Raw genomic sequence first — 16,822 nt, 5'->3', positions numbered from 1 at the left:
GACAGAGCTCAGCGAGAACTCTTCGCATTTGAGGCGGATGTTTGTTATGGACCTAACAGTTGCATACATTCAGAGGAAAATACAAGAAAGGAACACTCATATGTGAGATTATTACAAACAGTACACCCCCTAGGGAAGGTGTATAGGGTGAAGTGGAGATTTGGAACAGATGGGTGTTCCCTTCATTTATTTTCCAGGAATGGATGAAGAGTACTATGGGGGGAAGAAAATTGCAATTTTAGTACTGATATGCCAATTATTTTCCCAGAATGATGACCCAGAGTACAGCCAAAAGTAAAAATGATGCCCGCCCCCAAACCCTATACTCTGAATCATCATTCTGGGAAGGGGATGTGTGGGGCCGTCCCTATTCTGTTACCTCAAATGCGCAACCCGCTCAGGTGGGGAGAGAGAGCGTTGCGCATTTGAGGCAACTGCAAACCTCCAATGCTGTTGACTCTGTGTCCCATGACCCATTTTTTAGGGGGAAGAAGAAAAAAAAAGATATTGGGGGTATTGAGAAAATTTTTTTTTTTTTTTTTTTTTTTTTGGGGGGGGGGGGGGGGGGGGGGGGGGTTGGGGGTTGGTATAAAATTTGGAAGACAATGTACCCTGGACTGGAACATTGGAGTCGAATTGTGGGGAATGAAAATTAGGGCAAAGGACGGAAAATGTAGTACTCCATGGAAGTGTGATACTCCCTGAAGCAGCCTATGCAGAGGCCCGGATGATCAGGGCAAGTGTCGCATTGAGTGGTGGTGTCCTTCCGAATCCCCCTCTTGCGACACACTCTGCATTTCTTCTGAGATCGTCCCTTCTTTCCAGTGTGGGGGATCACACCTGGAAAGTGTTGGCCGGGGACGATGCGGGGACCTGAAGTTCCATAGGTGCTCTGACCCACTCTTTGGCGGTCACCATAGATGAGGGCCTTTAGAACTTCCTCTTGGAACTCCAGGTATGTCCCTGTGTTGCCAGCGTTCTTGTACAGTACAAAAGAGTTGTACATGGCAACCTGTACCAAGTAGACCGCAACTTTTTTGTACCATATCTTTGTTTTCCGCATGGCATTATATGGCTTGAGGACTTGATCAGAAAGATCAACTCCCCCCATATACCGATTGTAGTCCAGAATACAATCGGGCTTGAGGACCGGTCCCACGGTACCTCGCACAGGGACAGGGGTGCTGCCATGCCCATGAATTGTGGTGAGCATAAGGACATCCCTCTTGTCCTTATACCGGACCAACAACAGGTTCTCATGGCAAAAGGCACGGACTCACCCCGGGGGATAGGAGTCTGCAGGGGATAGGAAGGAAGGCCTCTTTGATTCTTCCGGACTGTCCCACAAGCGACCGTGGATCTGTCGGCGAGGGATGTGAAGAGAGGGATACTAGTATAAAAGTTATCCACGTAAAGGTGGTAACCTTTATCTAGCAATGGGTGCAAAAGGCCCCAAACGATTTTCCCGCTAACACCCAGAGTGGGGGAACAATCTGGAGGTTCAATGCGGGAATCTCATCCCTCATACACCATAAACTTGCAAGTGTACCCGGAGGTACTCTCGCAAAGTTTATACATCTTCACGCCATACCGCACTCGCTTGGTCGGGATGTATTGCCGGAAGCTGAGTCTCCCCTTAAAGCTGATGAGCGACTCATCAATAGCGACCTCCCTTCCAGGGACATAGGCCTCCCAAAATCTGGCCTCGAAGTGATTGATGACCGGCCTGATTTTATACAGGCGGTCATACGCGGGATCAGTTCGGGGGGGACATGCCACATTATCAGCATAATGCAAACATCTCCGAATGGCCTCGAACCGGGAACGTGCCATGGCCATACTGTAGAGGGGTGTCTGGTAAAAGACGTCCCCACTCCAATATTGCCTGATACTGGGTTTTTTAAGTAGACCCATATGCAGCACGAGGCCCCAAAAGGTCCACATTTCGGCTGCATCGACTGGAGTCCAGTCGCCGGGTCTAGCTAAAAGTGAGCCCGGGTTAGCGGCGACGAACTGTTGGGCGTACAGATTCATCTCTGTAACCATTAGATTAACAAAGTCGTCACTGAAAAAATGACCGAAAAAGTCCTTTTCAGTGAACCCGGCGATGTTAATCTTGATTCCTGAGTCGCCAACAAACTCAGGAATCACGGGCTCGTGGTCCGAAGGCTCAGCCCAGTCAAGTTCTCTGGTACGAGGTACCAGTGACCTTGGCAGGGGGGCTTCACTAGTATGAGCGCCAGGGGGACTCATACTAGCATGGGGCACAGGGTCAAGGGCAGAGGAGGTTTGCGGCACCGCACGGCGGCGTCTCCGCCGCCTTGGTGGCTCATCATCAGAACTAGATGATGAGGAGGACGATGAAATAAGGAAGGTGGGGTCTTCATCGTCCTCTGAGCCGCTCTCGGTGTCGGAGGCAATTATGGCATATGCCTCCTCCGCCAAAAACGCTTTGCGGGCCATTTCCCTACTCTAATGGGGATACGGGTATGTGTGTGTGTGGGGGGGGGGGAAACTTTATTGGTGTGTGTGCTGCGTGTGGTGTGGTGCGATACTACCTCCCTAACCCGCCCTAACCCGACCTAACCTAACTAAACTAACCTAACTAAACTAACCCGCCCTAACAGAAAAAAAAATAAAAATGGGACTTTAAAAAAAAAAAAAAAAAAAGGGACTTCTAGCGCAAAAATACCCTGCGCCCAAAAAAAAGTGTTTATCTAATCAGTGGTGTGCGCACTGATTAGCGCTTGTGGCGGCAGGGGGCGCAGAAGTCAGAGGGGGGTCCGGCCACTCAGCCCAGAACAGTGGCTGGTGGCTTGTACACAGACCCCCACACAAAAACCCGAAAAATTAAATAAAAAAACGCTTAACCCCGAAAAAAATGCACCCGCCTGAACCAAAAAAAAAACGCTGATCAGTGATAAATCACCGACAGCGGTGGGACAGGCTGCACACACAGGTACGGTCCGTCCACACAGTACATGCCTGCTACTGGTGGCACGGACCGCCTATGGGTGCAAAAACAAAAAAATACGCGTTAAGCGAAAAAAGTGCCTTTACCACAAAAAAAAAAACGCTGATCAGTGATAAATCACTGACAGCGGTGAGGCACGCCGCACACACAGGTAAGGTCCGGCCACACAGTACATGCCTGCTACTGGTGGCACGGACCGCCTATGGGTGAAAAAAAAACGCTAGAAAACACGTAAAAAAGCGCCGGCACCACAAAAAAAAAACGCTGATCAGTACTACGGGACTGATCAGCGGCGGGTGGGCTTTAACAAACGGTGGCGGACCGCTCTTTTATAACTAAGAGGTTCCGCACACATGCCTAGGGAAAAAAAAAAAAAAAGATCTGCGCCCAAAAAAAAGGCTGGCGGCAGACCGCAGCGACCCAGCAGGGCCGGGGTCAAGCAGCTAAAGGTGCTACGGACCCACGGACACCCACTGAGGTACGCCGGGAAAAAAAATAATAAAACTTTTTTTTTTTTTAACCCTAACCTGTCCCTACCTAAATCTAAAGCTATCCCTGGGGATTTCTGTACCAAGGGGCCACAGAAAGGGGGCAAGGGGCACTTTTTTTTTACTGAGGGGATGGTGGGCAGCACGGGGCTCCGTCCTGCACACCAGATCTGAGTGGAATGGCGGGCAGAACGGAGCAACGTGCTCCTAGCCCCCACCATCCCCTCCCATTACACTGTGATTGGTGTGGCCACTTTATCTATAAGAATACTATAAAATAGTAATTGACCATTATAAAATTTAAATTTGCCCTAACTCCAAAGGTACAAAGGTGCATAAGCAGTTTTAGCTAAAAACAAAAACAAAAAAAGCCAAAAACAAAAAAAAGTTACAAATTTCTGTGCATATTTAGACATACCAGGAATATGTTCCATCAATATGTCATAAGTGGGGGACATAATCACATTGACATGTGTTTGAGAAAATAACATATGAAAGATTTGTCTCCAAAGCAAAGAACCTTGGGGCAGGTCCACCATATACAGTATTAAAATGAGAACCCACAGCACCAAAATAATGAAAACACAAAAGCAAATGGCCCAGGACCATTTTAGCAATACAGTCAAGGACTAAATACCAAGGCAAAAATACTTTGTAATTAGCTTTGACACTTTAGCAGTCTTTTCCACCATATCTTTTTCTGTGGGACCGTGGCAAAGTCTACTGTAAAGATGAGCCACTGGTACTAATCAAGCTGCATGATAATATTTAGTAATATGAGAAAGACACAACCCCCACCCCATCCACTTTACAAACATACAAAGTACTCCAGGATAAATTCAATTCCAATAACATTCCATGGGGACCATTATTAGTATAATATAAAGACTCAAATGTAGAAGACAATTTATCTTTGCATTTGAACATTTTGAGCAAGTTTTTTTTTTTTGTTAGGTTTTTTTTATGTAGAAAACTGTTTATTTATACCTTTCAAAATATTTTTACAGATAACTTTGTATCAAGCAGGGAGATATTAGTTCCTGGACTTTGCTCCTAAAGTGTATGCGTGTATCATGCAGATGATTAACACATGGTCCAAAGGTTAAATAAAATGAAAACATTAAAGGGGTATTCCAGGAAAAAAACATTTTTTTTTTTTATATCAACTGGCTCCAGAAAGTTAAACAGATTTGTAGATTACTTCTATTAAAAAATCTTAATCCTTCCAATAATTATCAGCTGCTGAAGTTGAGTTGTTCTTTTCTGTCTGTCAACTGTGCTCTCTGCTGACATCTCTGCTTGTCTTGGGAACTGCACAGAGAAGAAGAGGTTTGCTATGGGGATTTGCTTCTACTCTGGACAGTTCCCGAGACCCCAAGACAGGTGTCATCAGAGAGCACCTAGACAGAAAAGAATAAATCAACTTCAGCAGCTCATAAGTACTGAAAGGATTTAGATTTTTTTATAGAAGTAATTTACAAATCTTTTTTCCTGGATAACCCCTTTAATGTTTCTAGTTATGTCTACCTATGTTAGAGCAAATAACAGCACAGTTGAATGACAAACAATAGAGGAAAAAGTAAAAATGTGCTTTTCCATATAAACCTATGTAAACGATAGACACATAAATAGAAATATACATTATAATTCCTCGCCATTCTACCATGTAGGTAATTCACATTTATGTGACAGTAAATCTGGTCAGATGTAAAATCACTTCATTCTAAACATATTCAGCTTAAAGCGTACCTGTCATAATGTAAAAAAAAAAAAAAGTGATGTTATTTAGTACCTAATCCTGATCATGTACATCTCATTTGTATGTGTCTAGGACCTATATATACCTAACAAATAGCATTTATATGTTGCTCACTTGCTTTGCCTTCTTGCCTTGTGGAGGGGTCCATGTCCATCTCTCTCCCTCAAAGAGGAAGAATCATTTGCTCTGAGCCTGGGAGCAGTCTGCAAATCACTGCACAGTAGTTTCTATGCATACATTTTCTATCTGTTCCTAGTAAAGAGGGATTCTAGTCAACATTGCTTGTCACTATGTGTGCCATTCAGCTTTCACAGACTCCTGAATGTCTGATCAGCTTCTTTGTCATTCAGGAGACAAAGAAAGCTTTGGCTGTTCAAGGATGCTGGGAGTTGTAGTTTTGCATTGCAACAGCTGGAGCTGCAGTGTTCGTAAAACACTGTGTTAGAGCGGTGTTGTTTTTAGCTGTTGCAAAACTACAATTCCCAGCATGCCTACACATCCTTTGTTTGTAGCTTTGCAAGAGCTGGAGGCACACAGCCGGAGAATACACAGCTCTAAAACAGAGTTTTAGGGTATGTTCACACGGAGGAATTGGCGAGGAATTTTCGCATAAAAATTCCGTCACGGAATGTCCGTCTTCTTTCTGCACGGAATTCCGTGCAGAATTCCACGTGGAAATATAATTGTAATCTTTAGAAAATCCTCCAGTGGTTGACGGGATGCAAGGCACTGAACACAGTAGAAGGGAACTGACGTTTCACCCATAATGCAACGAGTTTCACAGTACAACTGCTTCATCAGGTGTGGAAATATAGGAGGAAACTATTCTTTTTTTATTAATTTTTTTTGCTGGACGACAACCACCAATCAGATTTTCCCTTTTTAATTTTTTTGTGCAGAATTTCCGCACAAATTCCACGCAAATTCTGGGCAGAACGGCGTCGGGCTGAAAACAACAATTTCATTGATTTCTATGGGACAAAGACACGGATTGCGCATGAAGAAATAACATTTTCATTCTTCATGCGGAACGGAATTCAGAGACGGAATTCTGCTTGCGGAAATTCCTCAGTGTGAACTGACGATCGAAAATACAGCTAAACTCTATTGGGTTTTTCTCTGCTGACTGAATTGGAGAAGAATAAGCGAGCGGAATTACTTGAGTAAATTCCTCTCCAATTCCTCAGTGTGAACATACCCTTACAAAGATTGCAGCCCCCAGCTGTTGCAAAACTACAACTCACATCATGGGAGTTGTAGTTTAGTAACAGCTGAAAGCTGTAGTGGTGCAATGGTGATCTCCTATACTGATACCAACACACTTTACGGCCAGTATCCAGTATGCTGCAAAATACAGAGTAGTCTGTCTGCATTAAGACCGATGACCCCTAGCGGCAGCTATTTTCTTTTTTTTTTCAGTCAAATTAAGATTTTTTTGTCATCTTATCATCTTATCAGTAGTACTACATAATATTTAAAAAAAATTAATAATGACAGTGCCTCTTTAAAGAGTACCTGTCACCAAAACAAACCTTTAATATAGCGTTCTTTAAGTAATTATAAGACACTTTAATATGTACTTGTTGTTAAAATTCTCAACCTTTATATGTTTTTAATCGCACTGAAAAAACGAGGCACAGCTCACACGAGGCACAGCTCACACAGGCTTCAGTGATGTTGCGCCTGCTGGGGAACACCCACTTTCTCCTGCTGGGAGCTCACACAATGTGAGCAAGGGGAAAGGTATAATACAGAGCTTTTTAAAGCTCAGAATTTTTTTTATTAAGGGCAGGACGGATGTTAGGATTAGTTAGGGAATATAATAAGGGGTGAAAAGGAAAAATGTTTCACTTGTATTTGAAACCCAATTTTTCTCGCGTAAGGACATACCTCATATGTCCATGTAAAGTGTTCTGCGGGCGCAGTAGAGGGCTCAGAAGGGAAGGAGCGACAAATGTTTTTTGGGGGGCATGTCACCTTTAGGAAGCCCCTATGGTGCCAGAACATCAAAAATAAAACCACATGGCATACCATTTTGGAAACTAGACCCCTCGGGGAACATACCAAGGGGTAAAGTGATCCTTAATACCCCACAGGTGATTCACGACTTTTGCATATATAAAAAAAAAAAATTTCCTAAAATGCTTGGTTTCCCAAACGTTTTACATTTTTAAAATGGGTAATAGCAGAAAATACCCCCCAAAATTTGAAGCCCAATTTCTCCCGATTCAGAAAACACCCCACATGGGGGTGAAAAGTGCTCTGCTGGTTCACTACAGGTCTAGGAAGAGAAGGAGTCACATATGGCTTTTTGAAAGCAAATTTGGCTCTGGAGGCATGCCGCATTTAGGAATCCCCTATGGTGCCAGAACAGCAAAAACCCTACATGGCATACTATTTTGGAAACTAAACCCCTCGGGAAATGTAACAAGGGGTAAAGTGAACCTTAATACCCCACAGGTGTTTCACGACTTTTGCATATGTAAAAAATTTATTTTTTTTCCTAAAATGCTTGGTTTCCCAAAAGTTTAACATTTTAAAAAAGGGTAATAGCAGAAAATTCCCCACAAAATTTGAAGCCCAATTTCTCCGATTCAGAAAACACCCCATATGGGGGTGAAAAGTGCTCTGCTGGCGCACTACAGGTCTCAGAAGAGAAGGAGTCACATTTGGCTTTTTGAAAGCAAATTTGGCTCTGGGGGCATGCCGCATTTAGGAAGCCCCTATGGTGCCAGAACAGCAAAAAAAAACTACATGGCATACTATTTTGGAAACTAGACCCCTAGGGGAATGTAACAAGGGGTAAAGGGAACCTTAATACCCCACAGGTGTTTCACGACTTTTGCATATGTAAAAAAAAAAAAAAAATTTCTTAAAATGCTTGGTTTCCCAAAAATTTTACATTTTTAAAAAGGATAAAAGCAGAAAATACTCCCCAAAATTTGTAACACAATTTCTCCCGAGAACGGCGATACCCCATATGTGACCCTTAACTGTTGCCTTGAAATACGACAGGGCTCCAAAGTGAGAGCGCCATGCGCATTTGAGGTCTGAATTAGGGATTTTCATAGGGGTGGACATAGGGGTATTCTACGCCAGTGATTCCCAAACAGGGTGCCTCCAGCTGTTGTAAAACTCCCAGCATGCCTGGACAGTCAGTGGCTGTCTGGTAATACTGGGAGTAGTTGTTTTGCAACAGCTGGAGGCTCCGTTTTGGAAACAGTGGCGTACCAGACATTTTTCATTTTTATTGGGGAGGGGGGCTGTGTAGGGGTATGTGTATATGTAGTGTTTTTTACTTTTTATTTTGTGTTAGTGTAGTGTAATGTAGTGTTTTTAGGGTACAGTTGCACGGGCAGGGGTTCACAGTAGTCTCTCGCTGGCAGTTTGAGCTGCGGCAGAAAATTTGCCGCAGCTCAAACTTGCAGTCGGATACTTCCTGTAAACCTCCGCCCATGTGAGTGTACCCTGTGCAAAACTACAGCTCCAAGCATGTACGGTCTATCAGTGCATGCTGGGAGTTGTAGTTTTGCAACAGCTGGAGGCACACTGGTTGTGAAACACCGAGTTTGGTAACAAACTCAGTGTTTTGCAACCAGTGTGCCTTCAGCTGTTGCAAAAGCTACAACCCCCAGCATGTACGGACAGTGGAAGGGCATGCTGGGACTTGTAGTCATGCAACAGCTGGAGGCATACTACTTTCGCTGGGATGCTGGGGATTGTAGTTATGCAACAGCTGGAGACACACTGGTTTGCTGTTTAACTCAGTGTTTCACAACCAGTGTGCCTCCAGCTGTTGCAAAACCACAACTCCCAGCATGTACGGTGCATGCTGGGAGTTGTAGTTTGCAACAGCTGGAGGCACACCGGTCGAGAAAAAACTGAGTTAGGTAAAAAAAACTCTGAGTTTCACAACCAGTGGGCCTTCAGCAGTTGCAGTTCATAAGTTCCAGCATGCCCATAAGGGAATGCTGTGAGTTGTGGTGGTCTGCCTCCTGCTCTTGCATAACTACAGCTCCCAGCATGCCCTTTTTGCATGCTGCGAGCTGTTGCTAAGCAACAGCAGGAGGCTCTCACTCACCTCCTATGGCTGCAAGCCGCCGCTTCAGGCCAGTCCCTCGCCGCCGCCGCTCCTGTGGCCCCGATCCCAACTGGGACGCCGGGGATCGGGGTCCCCAGCTGCCGGGGTCCACTTCCCGCACCCGCTCATGTCCTCCGGAAGAGGGGCGGAGCGGGTTGTGGGAGTGACACCCGCAGCAGGTGCCCTGATTGGTCGGCCGGTAAACCTGCTGGCTAGGGCTGTTCGGGGCCTGTAATTCCGGGTCACCGGGTCACTGGAGACCCGATTGACCCGGAATCCGCCGCAGATCGCTGGGCTGAATTGTCCAGCGATCTGCGGCCATCGCCGACATCATGACCCCCCCTGGGCGATATGCCGCGATGCCTGCTGAACGATTTCAGCAGGCATCTGGCTCCATTCCCCAACCGGCTAGTGGTGGGGACCGGATTTCCCACGGGCGTATGGATACGCCCTGCGTCCTTAGCTCAGGCTTGGAGAAACCAAGCCTGTAGCTCAGGCTTGGAGCAATCAAACGCCGATCGGACGCGACAGAGCAAGGTAAGGGGGCCTTCGCTCATGTCCTAGCTGATCGGGACATCACGATTTTATCGCGATAGTCCCGATCAGCCCGACTGAGCTGCCGGGAAGCTATTACTTTAGTTTTAGACACGGCAGTGTGGTACTGTGAATGGATAATCGGATCGCCCGCAGCGCTGCCGCGGGGATCCGATCATCCAGCATGGCGGCTGGAGGTCCCCTCACCTGTCTCCCGGGGTCTTCTGCTCTGGTCTGAGATCGAGCAGACCAGAGCAGAAGATCACCGATAATACTGATCAGTGCTGTGTCCTATACATAGCACTGAACAGTATTAGCAATCAACTGATTGCTATGAATGGTCCCCTATGGGGACATAAAAAGTGTAAAAGAAAAAAAAGAAAAAAAAAGTAAGAAAATGAAAAATACAAAAATAAAAAATTTGAAAAATCCCCTTCCCCAATAAAAAGTAAAACGTCCGTTTTTCCCATTTTACACATATTTGGTATCACTGCGTGTGTTAAAGTCTGAACTATTAAAATATATTGTTAATTATCCCGTACGGTGAACGGCGTAAATGTAAATGCTTTTTTGTCACATTTTATTCCAAAAAAAATTAATAAAAAATCTATAAAAAGTAAAACCTAAGCAAAAGTGGTACTGATAAAAACTACAGATCATGGCGAAAAAATGAACCCTCATATCGCCCCATATACGGAAAAATTAGAAAGTTATAGGTGGTAAAACTAATTTTGTTAAAATGGTTTGAGATAGTTTTTTAAGTGGTACAATTATAGAAAAGCATATAATATGGGTATCATTTTAATCGTATTGACCCACAGAATAAAGAAAACATGTCATTTTTACCGGAAAGTGTACAGCGTCAAAATTTGCTAATTTTCTCACATGAATAATATTTGTTTGGTTGCGCCGTACATTGTATGGTAAAATAAATGATGTAATTACAAAGTACAATTGGCAACGCAAAAAACAAGCCCTCATATGAGTCTGTGGATGGAAATATAAGAGAGTTATGATTTTTAGAAGGTGAGGAGGAAAAAACAAAAATGCAAAAATAAAATTGATCTGGTCCTTAAGGCCAAAATGGGCTTGGTCCTTAAGGGATTAAACCGCACGGTCAATGGTGTATGCGCAAAAAAATTCCAAAGTCCAAAAATGGTACCGATAAAAACTTCAGATCACGGCGCAAAAACTGAGCACTCAAACTGCCCTGCACGTGTAAAAGTAAAAAAGTTTTAGGGGCCAGAAGATGACAATTTTAAAGTATACATTTTTTGTGCATGTAGTTATGATTTTTTCCAGAAGTAAGACAAAATCAAACCTATATAAAATGGGTATCATTTTAATTGTATGGACCTACAGAATAAAGAGAGGGTGTTATTTTTACTGATAAATGTACTGCGTAGAAAAGGAAGCCCCCAAAAGCTACAAAATGGCGTTTTTTCTTCAATTTTGTCACAGAATGATTTTTTCTTCTGTTTCGCCGTAGATTTTTGGATGAAAAAATAATGACTGTAGAATTGGTGGTGCAAAAAATAAGCCATCATATGCATTTTTTGGAGTAAAATTTAATTTTAAAAGGTAAGGAGGAAAAAACTAAAGTGCAAAAAACGGAACTTTAAGGGATAAAGGACGCACTCCCACGATATAACGCCATATCGGGTCGGCCCTGGCACCTAGCAACGGCCAAGACCCGTGGCTAATACCGGACATCACCGATCTCGGTGATGTCTGGTATTAATCCCTTAGACGTGGTGATCAAAGTTCATCGCTACATCTAAAATGTATAAAGAAAATGCTTCTCAGTAGTTCAGTCGGGCTGATCGGGACCACTGTGGTGAAACTGCGGTGTCCCGATCAGCTGAGGACACACGAGCTGGGTCCCTACCTTCCTCCTCGGTGTCCGATCAGCGATTGATTGCTCCATGCCTGAGATCCAGTCTGGAGCAATCGAGCACTGAAAACACTGATAAATGCTTTGCTATGGCATAGCATTGATCAGTATATGCAATCAATGTATTGCATGTAATAGTCCCCTATGGGGGCTATAACAGTGTAAAAAAAAGTTAATAAATGTTATTTGACCCCTTCCCGAATAAAAGTTTGAATCACACCCTTTTCCCATAAAAGAAAAACTATGTAAATAAAAATAAATATAAACATATGTGGTATTTCCGTGTGTGTAAATGTCCGAACTATAAAAATATATAGTTAGTTAAACTGCACGGTCAATGGCGTACATGTAAAAAAAATTCCAAAATAGCGTATTTTTGGTAACTTTTAATACCAAAAGAAAATAAAAAAAAGGTGATCAAAAAGTCCCATCAAAACAAGAATGGTACTGATAAAAACTTTAGATCACAGCACAAAATATGAGCCCTAATATCTCTCCGTATGTAGAAAAATAAAAACGTTATAGAGGTCAGAAGAGGACATTTTTAAACGTATACATTTTCGTGTAGTTATGATTTTTACCAGAAGTAAAACAAAATCAAACCTATCTACCTATTAGTAGGGTATCATTTGAATCGTATGGACCTACAGAATAAAAATAAGGTGTCATTTTTACCGAAAAATGTACTGCATAGAAACAGAACCCCCAAAAGTTACAAAATGGGAGGGGGGTTGCAATCGTGTCCCACAAATGTTTAATTTTTTTTTTCAACGTAGATTTTTTTTACTAAAATAACTGATGTCATTACAAAGTACAATTGGTGGCACAAAAAACAAGCCATCATATGGGTCAGTAGGTGCAAAATTGAAAGAGGTATGATTTTTAAGAGGTAAGGAGGAGAAAACGAAAGTGGAAAAACGCTCAGTCCTGAAAGGGTTAAGACATGTGGTCTGCCTTACAGGCTGCAGTCCCATAATTTAGTCACAATAGGGGAGATTTATCAAAACCTGTCCAGAGGAAAAGTTGCCCATTTGCTCATAACAACCAATCAGCTTGCTTCTTTAATTTTTAACAAGTCCTCTGGACAGGTTTTGATGAACGTCAATGTGCTCTATGCTGATATACAGACTCACTATATGTTGTTAGTATGGGACATAAGACCTTTCTGATCATGTCCTTTAGTTACATTTTGCTTGAGCTGAAGTTACATGTAGTGTGGCCCTTTCCACATGCCATATTTTTAACAATTCCTTTCTCTTCTTGGGAATAACATGACAAGGATACCTCCTCTTATTTTCCATAGAAAATGAAAGCATTGGCCCTTTAAAAAGTAATAAGGGAGAAGTTATAGATGGGGATCAGGAAAAGTGAATATATTCAATACATATTTCTTCGCTGCATTCACAGAGGAAAATGAAAAGTCAGGTAAAATGCAGCAGGATGAGATAATCGCGCCAGTATATGTCACCTGTCTAACTCAGGAAGTACAGTGCTGCCTAAAAAAAATTGTAATAGACAAATCACGAAGGTCGAGATGGCATTCGCCTCATGTTATAAGGGAATTAGGTAATGTAATAGACAGACTTCTATATCTAATATTCAAGAACTCTATAGTGACAGGGTCTGTTACCCAGGACTGGCGCATGGCAAATGTGGTGCCAATATTTAAAAGGGGGTCAAAAAAGTGACCCCAGGAATTATAGACCTATTAGTTTAACCCCGATTGTATGTAAATTGTTTGAGGGTTTTCTAAGGGATGCTGTTTTGGTGTATCTTGATAAAATAAATGTATGACTCCATATCAGCATGGCTTTATGAGGGATCGGTCCTGTCAAACTAACCTAATCAGCTTTCTTGAGGAGGTGAGCTCCAGACTGGACCAGGGGCAATCTCTGGATGTCATACATCTGGATTTTTTTCCCCCAAAGCATTTCATACGGTGCCACATAAAAGGATGGTACATAAAATTAGAATGTTTGGACTTGGGGAAAATGTCAGTGGGTAAGTAACTGGCACAGAGACAGGAAACAGGGTGGTTATTAAAGGAAAAGTGTCAGCCAGTTCCCTCACACTATATACCAATTATATACCCAATATACTGGGTGATAGTGTGAGTGAACTGGAGTCCAAGGGGTCACTTACTTTACTGTGGGCCATGGTCGCTGAGTTCTCCCCTGATAAAGTTATTTTTGTCCTCTCTGTACTCGCGCTTTGAAGGCAGTCACCCGGCATCCATCTTTCTTTGGATCCCGGAGTAAGGGGCCAAAGCCTGCCCTCGTGGTTTGCATATTCATGTTCTTTACATGCCCCCGGAGTGCAGTGCTCTGTTTGCAGAGCGCAAGCGCTTGAAGATTTTATGTAGCTCTCACGTCCTGATGATGTGAGAGCTGTATATCCCTGGAGAGTGCTCTGCGCAGAGCTCTCGCTACTCCCGACTTCCGTAGCAAGGACCCGGCGCATGCGCATTTACTCTGCGCAGATCGCTCTCCGGCGACACAGAGCTCTCACGTCATCAGGACGTGAGAGCTATGTCAAATCTTCAAGCGTATGTGCTCTGCAGACAGAGCGCTGCCCTCCGGGGGCATGTAAAGAACATGAATACGCAAACCACTGGGGCAGGCTTAGGCCCCTTCCTCCGGGACCAAACGAAACATGGACGCCAGGGGACTGCATTGAAAGCACGAGTACAAAGAGGACAAAAATAACTTGATTGGGGGAGAACTCAGTGGCCAGGGAACAAAGTAAAGTAAGTGACCCTTCGTTGGACTCCAGTTCACCTACACTATCACCCAGTATATTGGGTTTAGTGTGGGTGAACTGGCTGACAGTTTTCCTTTAATGGAACTTATTCTGCTTGGGTCACTGTTACTAGTAGGGTACCACTGGGGTCAGTATGGGGTCCTATCCTTTTTAATATATTTATTAATGACCTTGTAGAGGGATTGTATAGTAAAGTATTAATCTTTGCAGATGAAACTAAACTCTGTACAGTGGTTAACACAAAAGATCCAACAGTGTTTCAATTGGATCTGGATAGGGAAAGGGCTGGGAAGGGCAGCTGAGGTTCAATGTAAAGTGATAAACGTAAGTTATGCACTTGGGGAGGAAAAATATAGGCTGGAATTATCTATTAAATAGTAAAACACTGGCAACTACTGACATAGAAAAAGACTTTGGAGTTTTAGTAAACAGTGAATTTACCTGTAGTGACCAGTGTCAGGCAGGTGCTGCCAAAGCAAATAAAATCATGGGGTGCATCAATAGGGGCATAGATGCACACGACAAGGAAATAATTCTACCGCTGTACAAATCACTAGTCAGACCACACATAGAATACTGTGTACAGTACTGGGCACCAGTGTACAAGAAAGATATAGTGGAGCTGGAGAGGGTTCAAAGATAGGCAACCAGAGTAATACGGGGAATGGGAGGACTACAGTACCCAGAAAGATTATCAGAATTAGGGTAAATTAGTTTAGAAAAAAAAACTGTTTAGGGGCAACCTAATAACTTTGTATACGTATATCAGGGGGCAGGAGGAAAGAAGGTTTCTACACCAGCACAGACGGAGCATCTATATTGTAAGAGCAGTAAGACTATGGAACGCTCTGCCAAAGGAAGTGGTCATGGTGAACACAATAAAAGCGTTCAAAAGAGGCCGGGACATGTTTCTGAAGAGTAATAACATTACAGAAGGCTATAGATACTTTGGAGAGAGTTCAGAGAAGAGCTACTAAACTAGTAAATGGGTTACAGGATAAAACTTCAGGAAAGGTTATAGGAAAACTGTCAGCTTTCTCCCCCCACAATAACCAGCAGTACTGGCTGGTAGTGCGGGGGACGCTGATCAGTTTAATGTTTACCGTTCCCGGATCCGCTGCGCCGTTCAGCCCTAATCTTCTATTTTCGTTATATGCTAATAAGGGGCTAACTGGCACTCTGCATTCAGTGCTGCTGGCCACAGCGCCGTCCAGCTCATCAATATTCCTCCCCTCCCTCTGCCTCTCCCTCCTCTCCCAGCTCTGTAATGAGAGAGAGGGGAGGAATATTGATGAGTTGGGCGGCGCTGCGGCCAGCGGGACTAACGTCGGAGTGCCAGATAGCCCGGCCGATGCAAGTTAGCACCTCATTAGCATATACCGAAAATAGAAGATAAGGGCTGAACGGCGCGGCGGATCCAGGCACAGTAAGCATTAAACCGATCAGCGTCCCCCGCACTACCAGCCAGTACTGCTGGTTAGTGCGGGGGGAGCAAGCTGACAGTTTTCCTTTAAAGGACCTTAACATGTATAGCTTGGAAGAAAGATAAAACGATGAGGACATGATTAAAACTTTTACAAAGATAAAGGGAATAAACACGGATATCTTAAAGAAGAAGAAAAACTACAACAAAAGGACATAGTTTTATATTAGAGGGGGTAATGTTTAAAAGTAATATCAGGAAGTATTACTTTACTGAGAGAGTAGTTGATGCATGGAATTGCCTTCCTTTAGAATCAGTAGCTGCAAGTTGTCTGAACGTACAGTAGATAAAAAGGTCACAGTAGAATAATAGATGCAAGGTTAATGTCCTAAGGTGATCTGAGCATTGTTGACATTTTTTTTTCCCCATTCCGGCATAACCCCTTTAACATGTGCTGCCTACTTTAGTGGGTCCTAACCAAGAGCAACAGTTATTAAAACAATGCAGGCACATGAGGAATTAGTAAGCTTATATCTCTTAAACAGGACATTTTAGTAATGCTTGTGCATTTGAAAGATGTTTCATTTCCTATAATGCATCAGTTTAGATGTATTTTTCTTAATGAGACAACCCCTTTAATCCCCCCACATTGATCTGTATGAGAAATCAAATGATTCCTCCTAAAAGTCCCCTAAGGGGACTAAAAGTGTGGGGGAAAAAAAGTTTAAAAACACACACATTTACCCCTTCCTTATTAAAAGTTTAAATCATCCCCCTATTCCCAAATTCCATATTAAAAATATATAAACATAATATAAATGAACTTATGTACTATCGCCGTGTGCGTAAATGTCCAAATTATAAAAATCCAAGCAATGAACAGAATCTCAGCTCGCCTTCAATGGCCCC

The 16,822-nt window shown here is 43.2% G+C and overlaps 1 protein-coding gene and 1 long non-coding RNA gene across 6 annotated transcripts in view; one reads left to right on the top strand and one right to left on the bottom strand.

Moving 5' to 3' along the window:
• CREB3L3 (cAMP responsive element binding protein 3 like 3) overlaps window positions 1-16,822 on the bottom strand; it is a 104,040-nt gene that overhangs the window by 59,445 nt on the left and 27,773 nt on the right. Inside the window, exon 1 of one of the 5 annotated variants that reach the window (XM_056573909.1) lies at window positions 5,336-5,409. The exons of the other annotated variants lie outside the window; for them this stretch is intronic. The gene's annotated coding sequence lies outside the window, so the exon portion shown is untranslated. Of the gene's footprint in view, window positions 1-5,335; window positions 5,410-16,822 lie in introns of those variants that run through there. 5 annotated transcript variants of the gene reach the window in all.
• The window catches only part of LOC130369136 (uncharacterized), a 77,473-nt gene that overhangs the window by 48,264 nt on the left and 12,387 nt on the right, over window positions 1-16,822 (top strand). The gene's annotated exons all lie outside the window — the stretch shown is intronic.

This window comes from Hyla sarda, chromosome 1 (genome assembly GCF_029499605.1).
Source record: "Hyla sarda isolate aHylSar1 chromosome 1, aHylSar1.hap1, whole genome shotgun sequence".
Taxonomy (NCBI): Eukaryota; Metazoa; Chordata; class Amphibia; order Anura; family Hylidae; genus Hyla; species Hyla sarda.
Note: the sequence above shows the minus strand (reverse complement) of the source record. Positions and strands in the feature narration are given on the sequence as shown.